The following is a 26,582-nucleotide window of genomic DNA, read 5'->3' on the forward strand; positions in this document are numbered from 1 at the left end:
TGAGTCACAGTTTTGGCTCCATTGCAATCAACAAAACTGTCAAATCCTGTAGGGACCTTACTTGGTGCCTAAGTTTTCAGGGTAAAAGTTCCGTAGGCACCCATGTTTCAGTCTCTGGGCATGTGTACTGTCATCTCCCTCTAGGCATCTGGATGCCTGGGTCTCCCACCTCCCATGTGAATGTACTAGCTACATGACTACAGCATCATTCCCATGCTCAAATGCGCATGCGCATGCACCTCCCCCCATGAGTGTTCCACTGTGACTAAATATTGAACTAACCAATGGGTCAGAGAGAGAAGGAATGACTCTGGCTAAGTTGGTCCAGCCCTCTGTAACCCTGGGTCCCATCCCTTTGTTCCTGCCACTCTTTCATTATTTATCCAGAGTGAATCACCCTCAACAGGCTAATCTGGCAGAAAGGGAGGAATTGAACGTGGGTCTCCCTATCCTAGGTGCATGCTCTAACCACTGGGCTAAAAGTTATAAGAGGGGCTGGCACCACCACCACTGACTTCTTCCAGCTGTTTTGTGTGGAGCCAAACAGGCACCTAAGTCACACCTTCAAGAAACTCTGAGATGCCTAAGCTGTCTCCAGGCAGCTGGTTCTTGTTCGTGGCTCACTAAGAACAGCTAGGCACCTCCCTGCTCAGTAGGATTGCCAACCCTCCAGGATTGTCCTGGCATCTCACAAATTAAAGATTAATTATGTCATGTTATGAAACCTCCAGGAATAAGTCCAACCAAAATTGGCAACCCTCCAAGTGCAGTCCAGATTTAGGCATCTATCTCCGCGAAAAAGTTGAGTTTGGCATACACCCCTCTCCCATTGGCTAGCTTAGGCAGCTCCCTGCCTAGTGTGCTGTCTTTTGCAGAAGACATTCTTAGGCACCTGTCTCTCCCATTCATTGTATAGGGAGCCTAAGCACCTAACTCAGGCTTTGTGGATTGCAGTGTTGTACCTGGATTTTCTAGGCACCTAAAAGTTAGGCACCATGATGCTTAGTGTTGCAACATCTATGTCTCCTTCATGGAACCCCCCATGGTTCCTAGATACTGTAACACAAAGGTTACTTTACTTTAGTGTATAGGCTTCATTCTGCAAGTCGCTCTTCAGAGAGCAGTAGTGACCACAAGATGATTGTGGGTTGGACTAGATGACCTCCTGAAGTCTCTTCTAACCCTGATATTCTATGATTCTATGATTCTGCTCCAATGTCAGTGTGGCCAAAGACACAATAATGGAGACAAATAAGGATAAGCATAAGTCATAATACTCCCTCCTGAAAAGGAGTAAGGTTCAAGCCACTAGCATGCTCAGTCGATTACTCTCAAGAGCACACATAGATAATGTCAGCAACCAGAGAGTGGTGTTTTTCTGTGTGTTCCACGCTTAGGCTCTACTCTTGGTATGCTGTAGGAGTAGCATGGTAGCTACCCAGCTGCACTCTTATCAATTCAGTATTGGGTTCCCCTGCATTTCCTGTCTTGCTGAGTGCTTTTACACATACCACTGAGCAACTGTGCTGCGGAGGATCAAGCCCTAATAGTGAACATTTACAATGAACGCAAACATAACTTGGATGCCAGACCAAACTGTGGAGCTGGAGGAAAAATAGCTTCATCTGATTACATTCATATTTATTGGAGGTAGTATGACAAACTGCAGACTGATTGCAAACAGCAGACAATCACCGACAGGACAATCCTGGCTTTCAATTGGCACTTTATCTCCTTTAAGAAGCTGTTCTGAATCTGCAGGAAAATAATTCAAACATTTTAATTTCATAATTTAAATGGTACCACTCACTTAACAAGCTATTTAGCTGATTGCAATTATGAAAACGCAAGATGTTTAGTAAGGGCTTGCAAGTCCTGTACTAGTCCATGTTATTAATAGATTTATGTTTGTTCCCTTATCATTTTCACTGCTAGTAATTTATATCAAGCCACTGAGAATATGATGGTGTTTTTCCTCAAACACAGGAAGAGTGTTAAATTATTTCTGTCAGGCTCTTTCCTCAGTACTGGGTATAGTGAAAAGATTATTCATGACTGTTACTTTATTATGCTTTCAATTGAATTTGCTAGCTTAATTAGGGCATCTTGATTTAATATATGCAAATGCATGTTGTAACAGAAACCTTAACTATATATAGAATGGCAGTCTCCTGCTGTAGTTCTTGCTTATTGAAATCCTGGCAATCTGAACCTTCCAAGCATCTATAAGCAACTACTTTCTGAGTTAGCAATGACATGATTTATGGAGGAGAGCCTACAAGTTAGGACTTTGCAAACATGCTGAATTTTTCCCCAAGAATATACTTTTTTGGCCAATTTTGTGCACCATGATTTTTTTTTTGAGTTAATTGTGAATTACACTTTGAAACTAAGATGATACAAACAAAGCATAGCTTTGAATAACTAATGGGGTTTTATGACAAGAAGTAGCATAACAGGGTCCCTAACACATCTGTCATATCAAGGGCAAGGGAACAGAGGAAACTGGCTGTGTTGCAGACCCCAGCCAGAGGGACCCTTATCCCTGAATCTGAGCCCTTACTTCACCCATGTCAGACTCCTAAGTGGTAAAACACATGAAAGAGTTAGGAAATATTAGCAGAGAGGACAAAGCTCCTATTTGGGAAAACACCTACTGCAGTCAATGGAAAGTTGCTGAGAGAAGTCTGGAGGAAGGATCTCAACATTTGTTATTTAAAGTATAGTATTCCCAACGCTAATGAACAGGAAACAATGTGGCATTGCCATGTGAGTCAATCCCACAGCATGCAGACCTATGGGGTTTGGGGGTCGCCATCATCCACCAAAAAGCGACAAAGAGTCCTGTGGCACCTTATAGACTAACAGACATATTGGATCATGAGCTTTCGTGGGTGAATACCCACTTCGTCAGATGCAACCAATCATCCACCAAGCCTCCGTCTGTCAATGTGAGAGTGGACTTGATGAGGTGCATGTGTGACATCCTCAGGCTAAACTGGAGCAAGTCTTCAATCCATGTCTTGGTCTATACCATTGTTCTGTTCTTCCTCTGTGGGTAGAAGAAAAAAATCAAGATTTTAGTGGGTGTCTGTTTGTTATGGTACTGCCTGCACAGACATTTATATCTCTAAAAAACTGTTCTTCTATTTAATGTATTAAATATCATAACCAAACACCCAACTGGCCAGTATCTCCAGAAACCAGCCAGAGCAGCTATCTGACTGTAGGCAGGCCTTGTATGTTTATGTTGATGAAGTAAACACCATTATTTGGGACCCAATTGTGCTCATTTAGTTTCTTCATATTATTTGTGTTGTGTAAAGAACAAGACACAATGGGGCCCTGACCCTGCAAAAAGATATTGTGTCAATTTCAATGGACTAAATGAGCCCAAAGAGTCAAAAGTGTTAACATGACCCTGTCATTGTCCAGTATTAAACAGAGCTAAACAAGGTTTGGGGTTTGGTATACAGAGACCTTGGCCTATTTAGTACCATGACAAACACACTGTTAAAAATCGTTTTACTATTTTTATTAGAGATACAGAAAAGAAGGAAAAACAGTTAAAACATTTGAAATGTAAAGTATTATATAAGGCTTTCATTTTAATAGCATCCCTTGTACCCATTTTCTTTAGCTGGGGAGATATTTTAGAAGGAAACACCTTTATTTGACAGTTTTTAGATGGTATTAAAGTTGGTGGCAATTGTCCTCGTGGGTAAAGGAGAGAGAAAATCAATTGAGATGAGCTGGAGCGGTTGTTGTTAAAGTTGGATCCTGTTTCCCAGAAGACAAGCCAAACACATGCAAAAGGGAAGAGAAGACAACAGCAAAGATAGAAAATGCAGCTTCTGTCTCTGGTGTTGACTTGCAACTTCACTGCTGGAGAAACACAGACATAAAACATGAGCTGATTAGCCACTTCAAGACCCGGCAACTTGTACCAGCAGTAGGCTGTTAGGACATTGCTTTTAACAGCCTCTTTCTGGTCACAGGCTTACTGCAATGTTGCAAAGTATACAGGCTTGGCAGTCTAAGCCAGACTATTATTAGACAGAAGGCAAAAGAGAGGGAGAGGAAAGAGAAGAAATAAATCAAGGAAGGAAAAGGACACACGGAGGAATGGAGGCAGGGAGTGACAACAGCTCAGATCACTGGTGGTATCTGAGATTTAGCCAGAGCTGGTGACAATGTCACTTAGCCTGGTCTGGTCAAAACATTTTTTTTGGATCAGGATGATGAAGGCCCAGTGGTGTCACAGTAGATCCTAAGGTCTCAGGCAATGGCAGGCATTGCAGCCATGATGGTGAAGTTTGCTTCTTTCCTGTTCTTATCCTGGCCATCTTTCATTTAGTGGTTGTCGGCAAACATCTGCCTCTTGAAACCCCCCCCCAATTTTTTTTCTTTTAAGGACCCATAAAAGGAAGTGATGGGCAGAATAGCGGAACCCCTTGTTATTTTATTCACCAGTTAGGACTAAGCTGCAACACACCAATTTTGGTTCATTGATTTCTGGTCCTATACTTTTCTTTTTTTCTAGGCATGATTTTAACATGGTCCTTTAATTATATCAGTAGGTCTTTTTGTTTGGATATTAGTTCAGTATTTCTGTCTCATTTTTGCACCTTTTCCTATCAACATTTATTGTTATAGATTATTGTGACATTTTATGAAATTTCATTCCGTTTCCATACCTGAGCTCACACTTAGGGTAAAGTACAAGCCCAATTATTCCAACAGACTTTGCTTCCATTGTCTTAAGTGAAGCACTCAGAACCTCACAGGAAACACTTAGAACTTCATGTACAGAGTATGTCCTTTAGTATCTTAACTGGGGTTATGCAATGATATCAATATAAGAGGTGACAAGGTGCAGCATGACATAGAGCAGTGGCTCTCAGCCTTTCCAGTCTACTGTACCCCTTTCAGGAGTCCGATTTGTCTTGTGTACCTCCAAGTTTCACCTCACTGAAAAACTACTTGCTTACAAAATCAGACATAAAAATACAAAAGTGTCAGAGCACACTATTACTGAAAAATTGCTTACTTTCTCATTTTTACCATATAATTGTAAAATAAATCAATATGAATATAAGTATTGTGCTTACATTTTAGTGTATAGTATATAGAGCAGTATAAACAAGTCATTGTGTCTATGAAATTTTAGTTTCTGTAGTGTTTTTTAATGTAGCCTGTTGTAAAACTAGGCAAATATCAAGATGAGTTGATGTACCTCCTGGAAGACCTCTGCGTCCCCCCAGGGGTATATGTACCCCTAGTTCAGAACCACTGACATAGGGTGCCAAAAGTAGCAGCAACTGAGCAATAGCAGCTAAGGAAATCACTCCATAAGTGCAGTTAGCAGAATAAATACACCCAAGCAGGGTCATTGTATGCTATTAAAGGGCAGAAGAGCAAGCTCATCACACACTGCTATACAATACATGTGATTACAAATATTTGTACTATAAAAAAGATAAAAAATCTACAAGTCGGAACATGAAGGGACATACAAACGTTATCATATCTAGCATATAAATACCTTGCAATGCCGGCTACAGCCGTGCCATGCAAACGCCTGTTCTCACTTTCAGGTGACATTATAAATAAGAAGCTGGCAGCATTATCTCTCATAAATGAAAACAAACTTGTTTGTCTTAGCAATTGGCTGAACAAGAAGTAGGACTGAGTGGACTTATAGGCTCTAAAGTTTTACACTGTTTTGTTTCTGAGTGCACTTATGTAAAAATAATTCTACATTTGCAAGCTTCACTTTCATGATAAAGAGATTGCACTACAATACGTGAATGAGGTGAACTGAAAAATACTATTTCTTTTGCTTAACTTTTTTACAGTGCAAAAATTTGTAACACAAATAATAATACAAAGTGAGTACTGTATACTTTATATTCTGTGTTGTAATTGAAATAAAAATGTTTGAAAATGTTGAAAAACATCCAAAAATATTTACAATAAATGTAAATTGGTATTCTATTATTGTTTAACAGTGCAATTAAACTGCAATTAATCACGACCATTTTTTTAAAATTTAGTTAATTTGTTTTGCGTTAATTGTTTGCATTAACTGTGATTAAATGACAGCCTGAATTATGGGTGATGCAGATAGCAGTGCCTATAGTTAATTAAGGTTACCTGATACTTTACATTATAAGACCATTTTCAGTCACTTATAACTTTGCCAGACTTTTACAGTTTGGGCAGAAATATTCCGTGCTAGTTAAAGGTGCCAGAGTCTGTGTCAGGATTAATTTTTTTTAGAAATTTTCAGCAAAAATTGTTCAGCCATTGCTCAGCCATTTTCTCTGTTATTAAGGGAAATAAGTTGTTTTACTCATGTTAAAACTCTTTCAATGGGAAGCTTTACCACCTCCATGGTTTGGAGCAGGGACTTGAAATAGCCCAGGTTTCAGGGATGTAGCCTTTGCTGTCCCCATGATAATCTGCCCAAATATGACTACGTTATAAGCTTCTGAAAACCTCAGCTACCACACACTTAGTAGAGACTTGTTAATGTTTGCCAGCTAAATTCTCCAAAGGTTGAGTCTGTGCTGAGCATGCTCCAGCCCAGAGCTTCAGGAGCTGAGCAGGACTTTCACTGCAGTACTACTGTGGCACCAGGCAGAGGAACTGTGAATAGAATATCTGTATTTCCTGTGCTCTCAATGCTCCCCTCCTACCCAAGCACTGAGGAGAAGGAGGATTCAGCCTGAATGGAATGCAAACTGGTGAGGAGCAGAGCCTGGAATGGTGGTGAGAGGAGAGTCTTGGATAAAAGGCGAGGCCAGGGTGGGGAGCCTGGGATGAAGAGTGGAGGAGAGACTTGGTTGCTGAGCTGAGGTTTGAGGACTGGAACTGGGATGAGGAAGCAATGGGGGTGGAGAGGTAGAATGGCATTGAAATGAGGAGACAAATGGGGGGCAGGGTGGAGACTGGACTGGGACAAGGACAGGATAGAGATGCTGGGGCAGAAGGAGTGTCAGTCTTGGTACAGGGGTGTCTGTACCACTAGAGCACACTCTACCTAGAAGAGAATCCAGGATTCCTGACTCTTGACATTCTTCTGCTGCCAGCAAATGTTGGTGAAACCCACTGGAAAAAAATGTGCCTCATCTCCCTCTGGTGGCTAGCCCATGTAGAGGATGTTAACCTAATGCTGCCATCAGTTATTCTGTTAGCTTATGTGGCAGAGGTTGTGCTTTAAAGGTGATGAACCTCGTGGGAGTCAATATAATTCCATGTAATTGAATATCTGTTTTAAGTTTGCTTTTTAAAAACCCTATGGAATTGCTTAAAAACAATACTATAAAAGATTGTTAAGTCTGCAAAGTCAAGAATTCAGAAGTTAGGAAATACTCAGGGATTAATCAGGGCTGTATAATGAATGAAGATGTTCCCTGTAGGATTCCTGACCAATTTCTTGCAGAAAGTGGAAAGTGTGTATTATAAGTAGGACTGGGGTTTGGCGGCTGTAGACCTGCCAAAACAAAAGGCTAAAGAGGGTAGAACCACTGAGCCCACTGAGTCACTAGCTATTTCTGGAGACAATGAAAGAGAAAACAGGATCAAGAGTGGGGTCAAAGATTACTAACAAGGGATCCAGAGGTGTACACCAAGCAGAGAACCCCAGCAGCACCCACTGCTCCTCAAAGCCATCTAGGGTGTCAGTGGACACTGCCCAGAGGAACTCCAGGCCTAGGTGTGACAGTACAAGGAAACAGAAATAAATCCCACATTTGCCAAGCACCCCACATATAGCTTCTTTCTCCTATGATGGATGGCCTTCTTGGCCAGTGCTGGTGGAAGTTGACGAGGAGGTCCTATGACTTTTTTGGGCCACAGATGGGGTGTGCCAGGATCAGGAGGTGCTTGAAGAAGTGCAGCCAGAAGAAGAAGTGCAGCAGAAGAACCTCACCAAGAGGTTCTGGAGGAGCTGGAAGAGGGGCTGCAACCTGAAGCCCCCTACATAGATGTGCACCAGGATCTCCTTCTTGCCACAAAAGGGGCAGGTTCATGCCCTGCCATGCCATGCCAGGTGCATGATCGTGCTCATGACTCCCTGAAGGAGCCACCAAGTGGAAAGTATGTAGTGAATGGGGCAGGGGATGGCAGGAAGACAAAGGAGGGTTTCATGTTTCAGGCAGTTGAATGCCACCATGAAACCTGGATTCTCGCTCTTCCTCTGCCACAGAGTTCCTTTGTGATGCTGTACAGAGGAGGGATAACTCAGTGGTTTGAGCATTGGCCTGCTAAACCTAGGGTTGTGAGCCCAATCCTTGAAGGGGCCACTTAGGGATCTGAGGTAAAATCAGTAATTGGTTCTGCTAGTGAAGGCAGGGGACTGGACTCAATGACCTTCAAGGTTCCTTCCAGTTTTAGGAGATAGGATATCTCCATTAATTTATATTTTTAATATATGCTGGTCAAATTTGTCACAGGTGGCCACTAATTTTTATATTCCTCATTTTCTGGATCTCCAATTTTGAGACACCTGAGGTCTGATGAATAGATCACAACTGCAACTGAGACCATTGGGAGTTAGGTGCTAAGCCACCTTTGAAAATCCCACTAGTACCTATCTGAATCTTTAGCCACCTAAATATCTTTAAAAATCTAGTCCTTTCTCCTTGTAACTTGTATTACACTGAGTGGAGTAATAGCTAACTACCTTTAAAATCTGATATTATAGTGAGGAGCACCATAGAAAAGCCCATGAGCAAATGAATAATTCTGTCTGCAGAGCAGGATTTGATTAGTGCCTAGGGCCACACATGCCGAAGATTGCAGATAAAACAAGCTATTGAGTAGTTGCTCAGTCAGTGAGCACCAGCAATCCTATGCACTGAATGCAGCTGGGGTCCTGTGGAAAAAAAATAGTATGTGCTCTCTATAATTAGATTGTGTCATTAGGCATATGCATAAGGGGGCTGAATTAAGGTTACCCAGATAATGTTAATTCTGTCACTTCCCAACTTTTGGTGCTTGACTTTGCAACCTTAATGTGCTGTTAAGATAAGTTTTTTGTTGACATAACCGTGTGTGAGTGTGAGTGGCAGCTGCAAATTTTGGATTCAGATGTGAACTTTCCAAATGTTTGTAAATGTTTGACATTACTGCCTAAATCTCATCTCTAATATTGAAACAGAGATTTTCTTCTTTTTTTTTAAGGATTAAAATGGCAGAACAATGTTTAAAAATCTAGATGATTGTTACCTACACTAATTTTATGGAGATGCCCTAAACACACATCTCTCCACTCAGTGAATGCCCATTACACAAGCAGATACACCCCCACATTAATATCTTAATTATAAAATAGCTCACCAATCTTGACTTCCTTAGGATCAGGTATACCAGGTGTGACACTGGTAAACTAGGTGGCAGCTATTGCCAAGTATGTAGGTATCAGCTAAGTACTGACAAATTCATAGCTGGAAACCAAGCTCACAATATGTTAATATTGTTCTAGATAGAAGTTAGACTTGTAAAGCCATGTTTAGTGTTTAGACTCTATAAAATGCTTGTAAGTTGCCGCATGCATTCATCTTACCTGTAATGTCTGTATTGCATGTCACAAGGCAAAATATGTTTGTTTTATAATTGTAAAAATGCCTGCTCTGAACTTGTGAACTCAGATGGGAAAAATTGGTGTCCTCTTCCCACCCCGCCTATCCAGGAGGACTATCAAAATTAAGTGGGCCATCACATGACAAAAGCTTTGCTGATTGCCCCATCCACCCATGGAGAAGTAGTTGCAGAAAGCCTTGTCCCATCTGTTTGAATACTGGAAAAGGGAATTAAAAATAGCCAACACAAAGATTTTTTTAATCTCTTTGTTGTTTGGACTCATAAGGGCTGGAGCTAAGAAAAAAATAGCAGAGATTCCCTAGGGTCAACCTGGGTTAACCGCTAAAAAGATATTCAATGCTAATAGATTATTACATCTCTGTCACCTTTTGAATCTCAGACTGAAACTCATTTGTGTGTATATACTTGCTTGTTTAATCTGTAAATAATTATTTTAGGAACTAGGAAAAAGAAATAAACCTTTAGTTAGTTTATTACAGGATTAGCTAAAGGCATTGTCTTTGGTGTGAGATCTAAGGTACAAATTGACCTGGGGTAAGTGACTAGTCTCTTGGATCTGGAAGCAACCTGAATATTTTGAGTTTGGGTTTTTTTGGTGTAAGGGACCATTTATCACTAATTCCAGTTCACATTTGTTACTAGATTGGTGAAATCTAATTATAGAACATACCGCCAGTTTGGAGGTGCCCATCCTGCTTTTGATAATCTGTCCTGAGGTTTCACTCTCGGTTGTGAGCCACTCTTGATAGCATGACACCAGGTATCAATTATTTAAAATGACCAGTTTCTACTCCAGTTGAACTAAATCTGAAGCCTAAAACATTTTAAATGTTTGAGCTTTCTCCCTGACAAGATCAGTGAGAGCTGCAAGTAGAGTTAAAAAAAAGAAAACAAGTCTGACAAGAGCCATCATAGGTGACATAGGATTATTTGGGGATTGGTCCTGCTTTGAGCAGGGGGTTGGACTAGATGACCTCCTGTGGTCCCGTCCAACCCTGATATTCTATGATTATATGATTCTATGAAAAGATGCAATACAAATGGTAAGAAGAAGCAGATCCAAGAGAAGGTATTAGAAGGTATTAGAGCTTGTGTGTGCGTGTGAATATGGCTTAGCATATAGTTTTTCACAACAAAACGGAATGGTGTGGCGTCAACTTGTATTCATGGAGGGATGGACGAGGACAAGCCAGACAAAGATGACAAAGGTGATATAGTTGCATGAGCAAACCGTAGAATTCAAGGTGTGAGAGGATAGAAATAACACTCAGATTTTACTACTATATTAGGAAAGCACATAGAAAATGCTAATATAAATGAAAAAGAATTCTCTAAAAAATGACAGAAGAGGCTAGTGTTTCATAAAAGAACAAGAGAATCAATATTGGATAAAGAACCATCTCAAACAGATGCTCCTATCTTGAAATAAGTCCTAATATTTTTTGTGGTTCTGGGTCAATTTGGATATGTACCATTTATGTCCATTCTTATTCTTTTTGATAGGGTTTAACAAGAATGGTTTCTTCAAAGGAAAATCATATCTAACTAATCTACTCACATTATTTCTGTGGATTAGTAAAGTAATGTATAAAGGAGAACATGTCCCTCACAAGAGGTTACCACAAAAGTACTCATGGCATGAGGGGTAAACTGTTGTCATGAACAGAAACTGACTAAGGGACAAGAAACAAAGAAGAGGGTTAATTTTCATGGCAAAAGTTTAATAGCAGAGGCCTCAAGGTCCCGTGTTCTTTAATATATTAATTAATTTATTAAACAAGGGATTAGTTATTTATATGTCTATCAAAATATCCTGAGTTGTAATAGTTAATTCTAACAAACATTTTGCAAAGAATATTAAGCCTCATGCATCAGGGCTTAAGATAATCTTTAACAAATAAACCATGATGAGACCTTCATGTCAGGTAGATTATCCCACGTCTGTCTATTGTGGGATTCTTATACCTTTCTCTGGAGCATCTGGTGCTGGCCAGTGGCAGACAGCAGTATACTGGACTAGATGGATCTTGCGTCTAATCCAATATGGCAATTCTTGTGTTCCTCTGATGAGGAACTGAGTGTTAAGACCCTTGAAAAGAGCTGCCAGTAGAAAGAACCATGCAACTTCCCCCTACTTTTGGAGATGGTGAAAGAGGTCATATGATGAAGAGTTTGCCACATAGTGAGTAACAGAGCCAGCATTAGATCATGGGAGTTCTTCAATCCCAATATCATGCACAGACTACAAGACAACACTGATCTCTATTAGCAATTCAGTAATGTTAATATGAGATAGTTAAGGGTGGTTTATGGGAGGACCAGAATCATCAACATCCTGGGAAATGCACTTCCAATGATTTGGATGTACTTTGCGTTAGCATTCAGACTTTAGTGGTTTATCTGGTCTTAACTTCTAAAGGTCTGATCCTCATCTAGTATAAAGTGGCATAGCTCCTTTGACGTCAATGGAACTATTTTCTTTTAAATCAATTGAGGTTTTGGTCTTGACTCTTCTGAGTAGGGCTTCGATTAATTGCAGTTAACTCATGCGATTAACTCCAAAAATTAATCACGATTAAAAAAATTAAATGCAATTAATTGCAGTTTTAATTGCACTGTTAAACAATAGAATCCCAATTTAAATTTATTAAATATTTTTTGGATGTTTCTCTACATTGTCAAATATATTGATGTCAATTACAACACAGAATATGAAGTGTACAGTGATCACTTTATATTATTATTTTTATTACAAGTATTTGCACTGTAAAAATGATAAACAAAAGAAATAGCGTTTTACAGTTTACCTCATACAAGTACTGTAAAGCAATCTCTTTATCGTGAAAGTGCAACTTACAAATGTAGATTTTTTTTGTTACATAACTGCACTCAAAAACAAAACAATTTAAAACTTTAGAGCCTACAAGTCCACTCAGTCTTACTTCTTGTTCAGTCAATCACTAAGACAAACAAGTTTGTTTATATTTATGAGGTATAATACTGTCTGCTTCTTGTTTACAGTGTCACCCAAAAGTGAGAACAGGCATTTTCATGGCACTGCTGTAGCGGCATTGTAAGGTATTTACCTGCCAGATATGCTAAACATTCGTATGCCCCTGCATGCTTCGGCCACCATGCCAGAGGACATGCTTCCATGCTGATGATGCTTGTTAAAAAAAATAATGCATTACTTAAATTTGTCACTGAACTCCTTGGGGGATAATTGTACACCTCCTGCTCTGTTTTATCTGCATGTTATAGCAGTCTTGACTAATGACCCAGCACATGTTGTTCATTTTAAGAACACTTTCATTGCAGATTTTACAAAATGCAAAGAAGGTACCAATGTGAGATTTCTAAGGATAGATACAGAACTCAACCTAAGGTTTAAGAATCTGAAGTGCCTTCCAAAATCTGAGAGGGATGAGGTGTGGAGCATGCTTTCAGATTTCTTAAAAGAATAACACTTTGATGAGGGAACTACAGAATCCGAACCACTAAAAAAGAAAATCAACCTTCTGCTGGTGGTATCTGACTCAGATGTTGAAAATGAACATACATTGGTCTGCACTGTTTTGAATCATTATCGAGCAGAACCTGTCATCAGCATGGACGCATGTCCTCTGGAATGGTGGTTGAAGCATGAAGGGACATATGAACCTTTAAGGCGTCTGGCACGTAAATATCTTGCAATGCTGGCTATGACAGTGTCATGCAAACACCTGTTCTCATTTTCAGGTGACATTGTAAACAAAAAGCAGGCAGCATTATCTCCTGCAAATGTAAACAAACTTGTTTGTCTGAGTGATTGGCTGAACAAGAAGTAGGACTGAGTGGACTTGTAGGCTCTAAAGTTTTATATTGTTTTATTTTTGAATGCAGGTTTTTGTACATAAGTCTACATTTGTAAGTTCAACTTTCATGATAAAGCGATTGCACTACAGAACTTGTATTAGGGGAATTGAAAAATACTATTTCTTTTGTTTATCTTTTTTACAGTGCAAATATTTGTAATAAAAATAATACAAAGTGAGCATGTACACTTTGTATTCTGTGTTGTTATTGAAATCAAAATATACAAAAATGTAGAAAACATGCAAAATATTTAAATAAATCATATTCTATTATTGTTTAACAGCATGATTAATTGTGATTTAATTTTTTAAATTTCTTGGCAGCCCTACCTCTGAGGTTTTCCAATCACTACCTTGAGCTTTACTTACAGTGAGGTGTTAAAAGATTTTCCTTAACAAAAGGGAAACCAGCATACTGTAGCATTAAACATAAATAGAACAACTAACAAACAAACTTAACTCTGGAGAATGCATCTGTGGCCAAAATACAAACAAGACTTTAAATTGTACAGGGGAAGCTCCAAAAATTTAACTAGAAAAGAGGGACATAAAGAGGAGAGAAATGTTCATTCTGCCTCATGTATACATAAGGAGACCATATTATCAAAATAAAAAACTGTGACACTTTTCTGAGGCCTGTTTTTTAAGGACAACAAAATAGTCACACAAAATACACTTAACAAGTGTTGTGGTGGTGTGTCTATTTTCAGCTTCTGTTTCAATAATGACATGGGCGTGTTTTTTGGAGTGGAAGGCTTTATTCCCTAATTCAATTTTCTGAATGAATTTATCATGAAACATTGAACAGTGTCATTAACATTCACTTGGAGCAAAAGAACACCTGTGATAATATCTTCATTCATTTGATTCTTCTCTTTACTCCAAATACTGTTAATCACTGAAGGCTTGTTCCACTGGACTGTGTGTTCTTGATAACAGTTAAATTCTACTTGTCAATGGCAACATATCTTGAACAAGCACAAGCTGAAGCACCCAAAACACTCTGATTGATTAAATGAAAAACTGGGACATTTTGAAAGAAGTTCTAGTTCAGGACATTGTATGAAAAGCTGGGGCCTACCAGTAAACCTGGGAAGTATCTTCACTTATATATAGTAATGATATTACTTTAAGAGAAAAAGCAATCAAAATTAACTAACTGGGTGTTTTTTTAAGCATGTGGATGTACATGGCTTCAGATAAAAGTAAGTTGAGATCTGAAGTGCTTGTTGAATGTAAAGGAATAAGGAGGAGTACAATAGTTTTGGAACTAATTCTGAATTTGAGTAATTCACAAGAGGATCAGAACTTTAATCAGCTATTCTATATGCACTTCACTATTGAATTACTTATATGAATATGTCTTTCATCCACATATTTGAATGTGATGCTTAATGTGGGTTTCTGAGCTTACTTAATTGAATCATTTTATTTCACAATCCCTCTAATAATAATAAATAGAAAAAGCAGAGAGTCCAGACTGCAAAAGGAACAACTACAGTAGATCACTAGATGTTCTGTAACTGTTATATATGGCAGAAGCTCCTGCAATGGAGCACAGAGTTTAGTGATATTATGCCTAGTTCTAAATATTACCCATAGGAAATCTCCAATCATCTTATTCATTTGTTTGAATTATGCAGGGGAGACTATGCTATCTGGCTAGCTCAACATAGATTATTGTTAAGGGACTAGTATAAATGTAAGGTATTATTAGGTTAGATAAATTACACCCAATGGTACAATTACATGCGTCCCAACTTACCAGACTCAATCTTATCCTTAAATGGATAGGGTCTAATGTTAAAAAGACTATGCATTGCAGTTAGAGTTATTCACTAGTTACTTGTACCCTTGAAACACATTTTACAATAAATCTGAACAATAAGTTGTCAGATCTGAAATAGAGCATGATCTTTAATTACTCTTTCTTGAACCTCCCTGGATTCTTTTTTATACTACGTACGGATCTATCTTGATACAGTGAGAGACAAATGTACCCAAAAAAGTGCACATCACTAAGCATTTCTTCCGGTCCCAAGCATTTATGTAACAAAAACTATATTGAAGGGAGGTGGCAAAGACATAACTTTATTCACAGGATGCACTCTATGTCATTTCTACCAAACTAGATTACTGTATGTCAACATGTCAACATGTACATTCTGTTTGTCCCTTCTGTCTGATTAAATGTCAGCTCTGCTGGTAAAGAAACAGAAGCACTATAAATCACATTGTGAAAAGGCAAAACAATTATTCCACATCTTGAAAGTCAGCCTCATTAGCACCTTACTACAGAAAGTGCCTAAATCCAACATTAGCACTGACAGTATGATCATAAGTTACTATTTACATTGTAGTAGCACTTTGAGGACACAGTCAAAGATCAGGGCCCCATCAGAGGCCTTATCCTGACAAATGCTTGTGCACACAAATAGTCCCATTCAATAGGTTAGGGGGACAAATGAGTAAAATGAAGTCAGTTTAGGACAGTGGTGGGCAACCTATGGCCCGTCAGGGTAATCCGGTGGTGGGCCACCAGAAAGTTTGTTTATATTTGCACCTGCAGCTCCCAACGGCCACGGTTCGCCATTCCCGGCCAATGGGAGCTGCAGGAAGCAGCAGCCAGCACATCCCTGCAGCCCGGGCCACTTCCCACAGCTCCCGTTGGCCAGGAATGGTGAACCATGGCCAATGGGAGCTGTGGGCAACCGTGCAAATATAAACCAACTGTCTGGAAGCCCGCCAGTGGATTACCCTGATAGGCCACAGGTTGCCCACCACTGGTCTAGGACTATGACAAAGTGCAAAAATCAGACAAACAGATACCAAGAGCAACAGATACTAGGGGTAGGTCAGGGTGATGTGGGGGGCGGGGGATGATGTAACCATAAAGATGGATATGTTTACATAAGCATGCAGTCATAGTAGTTAAAGAAGTCACAAGTGATTGCCAGCCTAGTCATCTCAGATGGTAGTAATTTGTAGGTATCACAGCTGAAGTAGGCTTTCACGCATTGTGTATTCAGGAATGACTACTTTCAATGCTTTTTGGACTGTATTTGACCTCTAAAGTTGCACCCTACATGATACTGCAGCCTGTGGTGGGGTGTATAAATCCCACACCAGCCAAGATCAGGTTAACTAGAGCCTAAGAGCTCTTTTAGCTCCAATTTGCTACATCTGGAGGGTGTGTATGGCTTAGGCAGGAGTTAAAAGGAAGGACTTCAGAGCAGTTGGAGGAAGGAGAGATAGGAAAGTGGTGGTCTGGAGTTCCCTGTCCGTGGGATTGGCCTGACAGGAACCATATAGAGGGAGGACTGAGGGAAAGCTACAGGAATAGAGTTAGCTTCTGTGGTGGGCCTTCAGAAAGGATTCAGACTCCGGGGAGGCAGCCCTGCTGTGCAAAAGGGTGGAGAAGAGGGAGATGCTAAAACAGGCAGAAATTGCTTAGTTTTATTTTTGTCTGGTTTGTGGGGTTTGCTGAGGGACTTGAGTGGGGAAGCCCTGGTAGCCACTGCTGTGGAAGAAGAGTAAGACCGCAGAGGAGCCCAGGAAGGGTGGAAGATACATTGATTACAATTACTTTATTGGTTATTATTTGTTTGGGACACTGGTACCTCAGAAGGATTGGAACTAACCTAGTCACCACCATACCAAACTACTGAAATCCTGAGAGAGAGAGCAAGGCAGAGTTGCTGAAATGCCAGACAGCTCTGAGATGGTAAGTCTGACACAACCTTTACACTGTTTTTAGTTTGCCTGCTTCTCTTTCATAGATCAGAATAACACATGAATATCATAATTCCATGTGGTTCCTAAATGTATGTGTGTGGGGGGGGGGGGGGGAGAGTGAGCGGAGGAAGGAAAATAAAAGCAGTAGAACAATGCACAATGTTTCCAATGAAATCCAAAGCTACACAGTACTTGATTGGTTCCAGATGTTGATGGAAACGTGAAATTCAGAAAAGTTTCTTAAGATTTCTGCAAACTGTGGCTATTCATGGTTTTGTACCGAAACAATGAGAGATTTGCAATTTATCATTTTTAAGGTGAAATTCAACAGTTCTTACTGTGTTTTGTAAACCCAAAAGGCAAATCAAGATGAGAAGCCACATAGAATAAAAGCATGGAAAATGTTTGTACAGAATCCAATAAGACATGAAACTACTGTATTAAGTATACCTATCCCTAGCCAGCAGCTCAGTAATATTGTTTTAACTGAGTAGAAGCTATTCCATATCGTAGGCCTGTCAGTTAAGTAAATCCAAGTATTATCAGGAAGCGAGAGATGCCTCAAAAGCTGTCTATCCCATCCGTGCCGTCAGTGGGAGTTTCTTGTATTCTTAAAGGGGATGCCTGTAATTCAGGGGAAGGGGAATAGTTCCAGGAGGACAATGTAGAGCTGAGAGTTCTGAGTGGCTTCTCACACAGTCTTTTCATATCCCAAGAACATCTTGGCCACTGAGTTGCAGGATTGTCTCCTGATATTTATTGCTCTGGTATTTACACTCATTTTCTGTGAAACTTTTCAGACAGATCAGTAAATGCTGGGGAAAAGTATTTGTGGACATTCACTTGGATAAATGCTCTGAACGCTCTTCAGTGCAAGCAGATGAGCAACTTGTTTGCACAAATGAAGGTTTATAAACACTCATGAAAAGATGTACTGAACTGAGTAGTCACACTGGGACCATTGTGACTATTCATGCGAATAAGTGTCTGTGTGAATGTTCTTTTTATGTGCTTCTGATTATAAAAATTTCATTCACCCACTCAAGGAGCAGCAGTCTTGCCATGTGACTTAGCTGACAAATCATACAGTGCAAACAATGAATAATGGAGCAGCAATGGCAGTAAATAACTTACAAAAGATCCCTAAGTTGAAATGCTTTTGCATGAAGCATTGGTTGAATAACTTGTAAAAAGATTAACTGAAGTTGCTTCACAAATAATCTACAAAGAGAAAAGAGCTAAATTCATCCAAAAAACTGTCCATGGCAAACAGTTTGCCTAGCTCTGGTGCCACCAGTCATTAAGAATTGTATTGTGCATTGTCAAAGCACCCTATAAAATTGTCATCTATCAAGATTTTTGTGAAATGTATAGTATTACTGCTGGATACCATTAGTCAGATCTCAAGGGAGTTGCAGGAGCATAGTAATGGGCAGAATTTGATCTATAATGTGGCCTTCTAGGTAGATACCAAGAATAATGTTGAGAAATACTGCTAAGAGAATTATACTGTATATATTTGCTTCATATAGTCTCTACCTTTCTACAGATTAAATTCAAAATTGTTAGTAGCTATTATCTTAATGCAAAATGATCACATTAATAGAGCAGTATGAGATGCTTTAACCTTATTTAAGTCACACTAAATGAGATAACTGAAAACATTTCAGTCCAGTGGAATTCTTATCATATGATCTAATGCTAGGACATTGGATGAGATCAATTTACTGCGTAAAGCATTATAAATTTAGCCTTTAGGGGTACAGTGTATCTGGTCCTGCATTAATTTTCAAGGAGCTTTCCCCCTCATTCTAGGCCACTGGAAAGGGGAAGAGCACTGGGGAGTGATCACACCAGGGAACAGCAGCATTGCTCCCAGCTAATAGAATTAAGCTCAGGAAAGAGAACAAAAAAGTGTGTGAAGTGAGGACAGGGACTAAATACACAATACATCCTGGTAATTAAGGAGGCACATGCTACAGATTCTCTATGGATGGTGGAGCTGCCTCTCCACCATTCACTGTGCTAGAGCCCCAGAAAGAATTCTGGCTGAGTCAGCTAGAATTCCTCTGGGAGGAGAGGTGTGTGGCCAGTGGCTTAAAAGCCACAATCTAACCCTTAGGATGTGAACTACGATGAGGAGTCATCTTCTTGTTGTTCATGTGAGGGAAACCAAATCCTTCATTCACTCTATATGTCATTTATTTTTTTCCACAGTGCAGCTACATTAGCCATCAATACATGTTCAGTGCGAGCTATATTCTTTTTGAATGTGGCTTAACAATGCTAACAACTGTCCCAATTATATGGTCTTTCAGAGGCTGTAAAAAGCAACAGAGGGTCCTGTGGCACCTTTAAGACTAGCAGAAGTATTGGGAGCATAAGCTTTCGTGGGTAAGAACCTCACTTCTTCAGATGCAAGACAAAGGCTGACAACTCAGTCAAAAGAAAGCTTTCACTAGAGTGCTCAAAGGCACTTCTCAGTGACAGCTATTTCCATCCTAAATTTTGTCTTCCTACCCCAAGCTCCATTTTGGTGTTAGAACTGTGTATGTGTTTTTTTTTGGGGGGGGGGGGGGCAGAGCGGTTTAAAAAACCTACTGAACTCGTATTTACATGTCTCAAAACATTCACGTTCAGGCAAAGCAGAAACCACAGTCGTGGCTTGCCCTGTAGGGTTTGTCTACACTGCAACTGGGAGCATACCTCCCAGCTTGGTAGGCAGACAGCACTAGCTCTGCTCAAGCCGGCATGCTAAAAATAGCCATGTAGCCCTGGTAGTGTGGGCAGTAACTGGGGCTAGTCTCAGCATACTTTGAGGTGGGTTTGTACTCAAGCAGTTAGCCCAAGCTACTGCCCATACTACCCCAGCTACACTGCTTTCAGCATGCTAGCTAGCGTTTGTCTGTCCATCCCATCTGGGAAGCACGCTCCCTGTTGCAGTGTAAACATACCCTTAGTAAAGTTATTGCAAACTTCGTCCCCGTGCATGAAAAGTCTCAGGCTCTCATTCCTTCTGCTCCAATGTGCTAATATTCATATGTGAACTGTTAGTCATATCTGCCAATCATACTCTTCAATTTCAAGCAGTTAATCTTTCTCTGTTAGTTAGATCCCTTGGGGCTTTGAAAAGTTGCTCCAGTGTATCAGGAGCTGGCAACCTTTAATACTTAGGTCCACCTGAAATATGCACTTAAACATTAGCTACCATTCTAATTGAGCATAAACACATTCACACTGCTAATGACCTACTGCATTAGTAGCTAAAGGAAAACTGATCATATTAATTATAATGTGAAATAATTAGAGCAACATACCTAGATTCTTGGAAAATATCACATACTTGTTGTCTGCAAGTGAAGCATTCTCAAACCTTCTAAGTACTATAGGCTGTTCTAATTCACCAGTTATTGCTGCTATTCAAGTAATATTACAAAATGGAATATTGTAATACTCTACTTACTATCAAATTCCCAATTATTTAACTGGCTGACACAAGAAAAAGTTGGGCTAGCAGAAATCCCAAGTTTTGGGGGGGCACCCTAAAAACTCCTTTAATGACTAATAAAGTACTTGAAGTTTCCTTGAGTATGCAGCATTTGCTACAGTAGTGAAATATAATGAGATATAAATGTATATATTTCTAGAGCTAAGTGTGAATTCTTATTCTAATGCTCACATACAGCAGTGAGCAATGAACTATCTCAATTAACATTTGCATTGATGATAAATGTTGATGGATAACAAACATACAATGAGTTTGTGTTTTCATTAGAGAACACACAGTAATGAGTTGGCTGAATATTTCTGATGGTGTAGATGGGTCCCATGCTATAACTGGAAAGCAGATTACATCCTGTCAAACATACCTACTGCTGGGAATAAGATGGTAGCAAGTCCTTCTGAGGCATTAGGAGCTGCAGTGACTGATTCATTTGGTATCCTAAACAATGATGAGGCAAGAGTACAGGGATTCTGAAGGCTTATGGGAAAGACATGGGAGATCTATTCAGCCAATTCTCACCCTGGAGTCTGGGCTGCAGGAAGCCATACCCACTGACTTTTTTATATCAACTGCTCAACGCCTTTTCTATTCTTGCACCCCACAGACTGAAACAGCCTTTTAAATTGCTCCCAATGAAATGCAGGCTGGGTCTCACCTCACTCATCAGCTATACACAAAAAGGTGGGACAAAGGGGACTCAGAAGGAGTGACTATTGCCCCATCCTGGAGTAATAACTTCCACCCTATTGTGTCCAAGCTCATCCACAGTGGCTCTCTTTCCATCCATTCACACACACAGCTCAGCTCTGGTATAGGGGAATAATCCTCGTGCGAGGCTGAGGAGCTGGCAAGCTGCACTGTCTCAGCACTGAGTTGTCAGGCAAGGAGAGAGGACCGGGGAGATGAGAAGCACAGTCAGCCTGGTATACAGCATCAGACACCCTGTCTCCAAGCAACCATTTCCCACCCGCAATCCAGCACAATCCCCAAGGTACTTGGGCTCAGGTACTGGCCTCTGAATATGACTGTAGTGAATTGCTGCACTGACATTTCTACGATTGTTAGTGTAACCCACTGGTGAGTGTAACCCTCTGTGCCAGTCTACGGAGGATGAATCGTTAAACCCCTCATCTTCAGAGCTTTAGGTGTGGCCGCTCATACTTTTAGCTCCAGTGGTGGCTGGTTCATTTCTTGGTGCATTGCCCATTAGGGTGGCCATAACATAAACATCATTCTTTATTAAATGTATTCAATGTAAATACATGAATAAAGGGGCCAGTCATCCCCCTCCACTGCCAAGTGGGATGAGGAGGGCCAAGCACCAGCTCAGCAGCATGCTCCCAATGCCCCCCTTGGGTCCTGCTCCAAGGCCTGGGCTAGAGGGTGGAGCCAAGGGGTTGCTGCATGCTTCACGTCTGGAGGGGGTGGATATTTGAGTGGATGTGACCATCTACGTTATTTGCATGTCACCTCCTGCCGCAGCTATTCTGCCATTGCAAATAGGGCTGCCCTGGTATCTTAGGTTGGGCCTTGTATCTCTGTGGAGATGGCTCAGTGTCAGTAGCAAAAGTCCAGCTTGGTAAAAACACTCCAAAATGAATAGCTGCTGCACAGATACTTCAATTTATTAAAATTCTAGACTGTTCCACAAAGTTTAAGCAAATTGAGTGAATTGCATGCTGCTTATTGACTGGAGATAATACCCTTTAAACATTTTATTTGTTCTTTTAATGTCTAAACCTGAGAACATGATGGTTGTAAAATGAATTATAATTATTCCTGTTTAGCACATATTCTCTGCAGTCATTTTATTAAGCATTTGGTGAATGAAATGGAGTTTGCTGCTGTAGAGGTGCTGTACTTTATGAAATGAAATATAGGTGGCTTTGACTTCTTTGAGTCCTTGCTAACTGTATGCATAACCCCTAAATAGATGAATATGCAGACAACGCAGTATGAGCCTAGGAAACTGAGACAGATTCTTAACCTCTCTGGTGGTTTAAAAGTTAGCAGCTATATCCCTCAAAGGGCTTCACAAGTCATATACCAGTCTCCACCCCTGCCCCATATAGTCTTTCTGCAGGTCTCATTAGTCCATCTAATTGATTAGATTAGACGATGACAAGCTGTCTCATTCCACCACCTTCTTTATTTCTCTCTCATGCGCTCATAAGTATATTGCCTTCAGCAGGCCTTTTTAAATGGACCAATAAAGATTCAAATAAAGGTTGAGCCTCAAAAAGGCACCCATTTGGCCTTAGCTATTTTAAATTGACAAATACTCCTATAGTATTATGTAATAATTTTAACTTAGTGATTTAAATAAGGAACTTGAATCCAATTATTTTTTTTAAATTACTGAACTATTAAGACAAAATTCCAGAGAGGGCACCTTCCCTCGTTTAGAAACCCTGCTCAGGGTCTTTCATGCTATTTTATTTTGTTTTGTTTCTTTTTCTAATAGAACTAAGCAATTACCTTTTTAAGAACACTTATCCCCATGATCCGATGGCATTTACGGATGAACTGCCCTTTATTATTATTGTACCCGTTATTTGGGCTATCTGTTCTTTGCGGCAGGAAGCATCTTTTTGTTCTGTGTTCATACAGTGCTTAGCAGAATGGGGTACTGGTCCATGACTGTAAAAAGCAACAGAGGGGCCTGTGGCACCTTTAAGACTAACAGAAGTATTGGGAGCATAAGCTTTTGTGGGTAAGAACCTCTTACCCACGAAAGCTTATGCTCCCAATACTTCTGTTAGTCTTAAAGGTGCCACAGGCCCCTCTGTTGCTTTTTACAAATTCAGACTAACACGGCTACCCCCCTGATACTTGATCCATGACTGGAGTTTGCAGCTCATACTGCAATACAAAGTCCCATAACTTAGTATTTATTATGGTCAAAATGTGCATGGAGCTATATGTCATGTTCACAGCATACGAACAGAAGTTAGACCTCCCCCCGCCAAAAAAAACCTCATAAATATTCTTGCTAGAAGGTTTATTTCTTAGAATTAAAAATGATAATGCACAAGAACCCCAAAACAGACACCAAGCAGGCTGCTCACTAAAATTGAGGCACAACTCACCCCAGCTTACTGTAGCGTGTCTTTCTGCAGACTGACTGCTGTTGGTCCTGATCACAAGCTTTCCTACAGAGCCTTCTAGCCTGCATGCAGGACCAGGAAAAGACCCTGAGATTTCAAGTGGAAGCTTACAATTTTAACATGGTTTTCAATACATCACACTGTATAGACAAAAGTAAACATTCTTACAAGAGTTCACAAATATAGGAAGGGTGGAAGACCTATTCATAACATATAGGGAAAGGGGTGACGAGAATGACTGACACACACTTGTAGTCTAGACCTCTCCCTAACTATTATTAATTGGGTAATTTCTTCTAGGAACTGCAGTGGAATTAGGTCTTTAAGAAGGATTTGAATGAGAAGAGGGTAGTGACCCTTACAGACTCTCTCAGGGAAAGAGTCTACTCATGGGGAAGTGGTGTGGAAGTGTTGAGACCATTGTAGGAGAAGAGGAGAAATGGGTCATTGTGACTGGTGTCCTTGGCATAGGGAAGGGTATAAGAATGCAAGACGTGGCTAAGTAAGGAGGAACAGAGTTGTGAAGGGCCTAAATGCAAAGACAAACTTGAAATTGATGAAATAGAGGAGGAATTACTGGAAAGATTCAAAGAGGGGTGACATGGTCAAGTCAGCCATCAAGGAAGATCATCTTTGTAGTTGCATTCTATATTGACAGGAGGACACAATGTGGAGCCAGTGTGGGAGAAAGGAAGTTCTATTAGCCCATTTTATAGACAGAACTCAAACACATTAAATTACTTGCCAGAAGTGGGAACTTAAATCAGGTTTACAGAGGTGCAGCCTGGTGCTTTAACCACAAGCCCATCCCATGACAAGATTATGTAATTTTAAAATATTACATACAATTTAATACACTATACACTTTAGGAGCCCCAAAATATGTAGAAAACAGCACTTCCAGTCCTCTGCCTCTGACAATTGCTGATCACTTGTGTGCCAGCAGTCACTCCTTCTGCCATGCAGATATGGAGCCAGGAGAGGAAGGTATTATGGGTCAAATTTTTAGGGGGAGGGATACCAGATCATGCTTGTATTTGTGGGGAACAAGCCACAGAGGTGTAAGAGTATAAGGGGAAAGGAGAAAGAAGGGATGAAAGAGATGATAGTTGGGATGGGGCTGGGTTGAGGGACCTGGTGGAGGGATTGGAGGTGGACATAAATCAAGCAATCATGATGTTGAAGAAAGAATCACTTGAGCAATTAACTTAACAGCTGGTCACTCAGTAGGCAGAACATTCACTATATAGAGTGATCAGCCAGACAACAAGATTAGTTGGTGAGTCAAATGTACTGCAAGGAATAGTGGGTGACTGGGACCTGACAAATAGTTATTTACTGGCTCTTGGGTGTTCAGCAGTGAAGGGTAGCATGACCACAGCAACAGAGCTGAGGACAGGCTGTGGAGGTTTGCTGCGCCATCAGGAGATAAAGGCAGAAAAGAATGGCAGTTCTGTGGGCTGCCTTCCTCATTTAGGACTGCCTCACAAAAGTAATATGAAAATGGTCTAGCCCAGGCACAAAGGCTATGGCTACACTAGAGAGTGTACAGCAGCACAGCTGCATTGGTGCACTGATGCAGCTGCGCTGTTGTAAGCTCTCTAATGTAGCTGCTGTAAGCTGATGGGAGAGATCTCTCCAGTTTAATTACTCCAGCCCTCATGAGCAGCGGTAGTTATGTTGGTGGGAGAGCTTCTCCCACCAACATAGCACTGTCTACACTGGTGCTTATGTCAGTGTAACTTATGTTGCTCAGGGGGGTGGTTTTTACATAAACATGAGCAACATAAATTATACTGACATAAGTGGTAGTGTAGACATAGCCAATGTTGACTTGATCATCTTTGATATGATGACAAATGTGGTTTGATCAACCACAAACAAAATTATTCATTCCTAGCAAACAGATTACTAGAATTTAGCATTCTCATATGGAACTTTCCCCATTTTGTTTCTTTATCTAGAGATATTCCTTGTACCTCCCATTTAGACATCTGAAAATTGCTTTTAGTTTCTCCTAAGTATTGAAATCTTATTGATATCCCTGGAATATACACACAACATACATTAGTCTGCTGTAATACAGGTTGACATTAAGATAATTAAGACAGCACAAGGGATAATGCCTAGGTTTCACAGTTAATTCAGAACTTGTGAGAACCTATTTTTTCTTCTGTTGCTTTTCACAGCATTGTAAATACCACTTAATCAGTTATAATAGTACACAAAATCAATTTGTTAACCACTGAATCAATAGCCTAGTAACAAAATGTACATCCAAAAAGTGACTCAACCTGGAAGATACTAAAGAGATAATAAGAACAGTTTTAGGTGTTTGAGATTATACACATTTGAGCATCATAGTGCTGAAAGGCCTAATTTAGTTCAAAATGCACATACTATAAATCTTCCCTCTTAAATCTATAAAACACATTAGTGTAATACCACTTGGGAGATCTGGATTAAATTGTTTGCACGTGTGCTGGAGAAAGATCTGACAAATCTTTGATATGAAAGGCTAGAATTTTGCCTATATGCAAAACGAGATGGGATATTGTATAACAAGCCTTTGCTACCTCCTTGTGCTCCTGCATAATCATGTTTCTTATGCTCCTGGGCCTTGATTCATACAAACCACCCTCATTCATCAAAACACTTAGGCACACACTTAGCTTAAAGCATATTCTTAGGTCCTGTAAAAGTCAAAAGTCACACAAGAACCAGGGAACTCTAACAGTGACAAATACCCAGCCTCTGGATATTTCATTGGGG

At 40.1% G+C, this 26,582-nt stretch overlaps 1 long non-coding RNA gene across 1 annotated transcript in view; it reads right to left on the bottom strand.

The window, feature by feature from the left end:
• Positions 1 to 1,666: 1,666 nt before the first annotated feature.
• Positions 1,667 to 26,582, bottom strand: part of LOC128835142 (uncharacterized) — a 36,421-nt gene continuing 11,505 nt past the window's right edge. The window contains exons 3-4 of the long non-coding RNA XR_008444579.1: positions 2,907 to 3,052; positions 1,667 to 1,755 (exon numbers count right to left, since the gene is read on the bottom strand). This is a non-coding gene — a long non-coding RNA (uncharacterized LOC128835142). The remainder of the gene's footprint in view (positions 1,756 to 2,906; positions 3,053 to 26,582) is intronic.

This window comes from Malaclemys terrapin, chromosome 3 (assembly GCF_027887155.1).
Source record: "Malaclemys terrapin pileata isolate rMalTer1 chromosome 3, rMalTer1.hap1, whole genome shotgun sequence".
NCBI lineage: Eukaryota > Metazoa > Chordata > Testudines > Emydidae > Malaclemys > Malaclemys terrapin.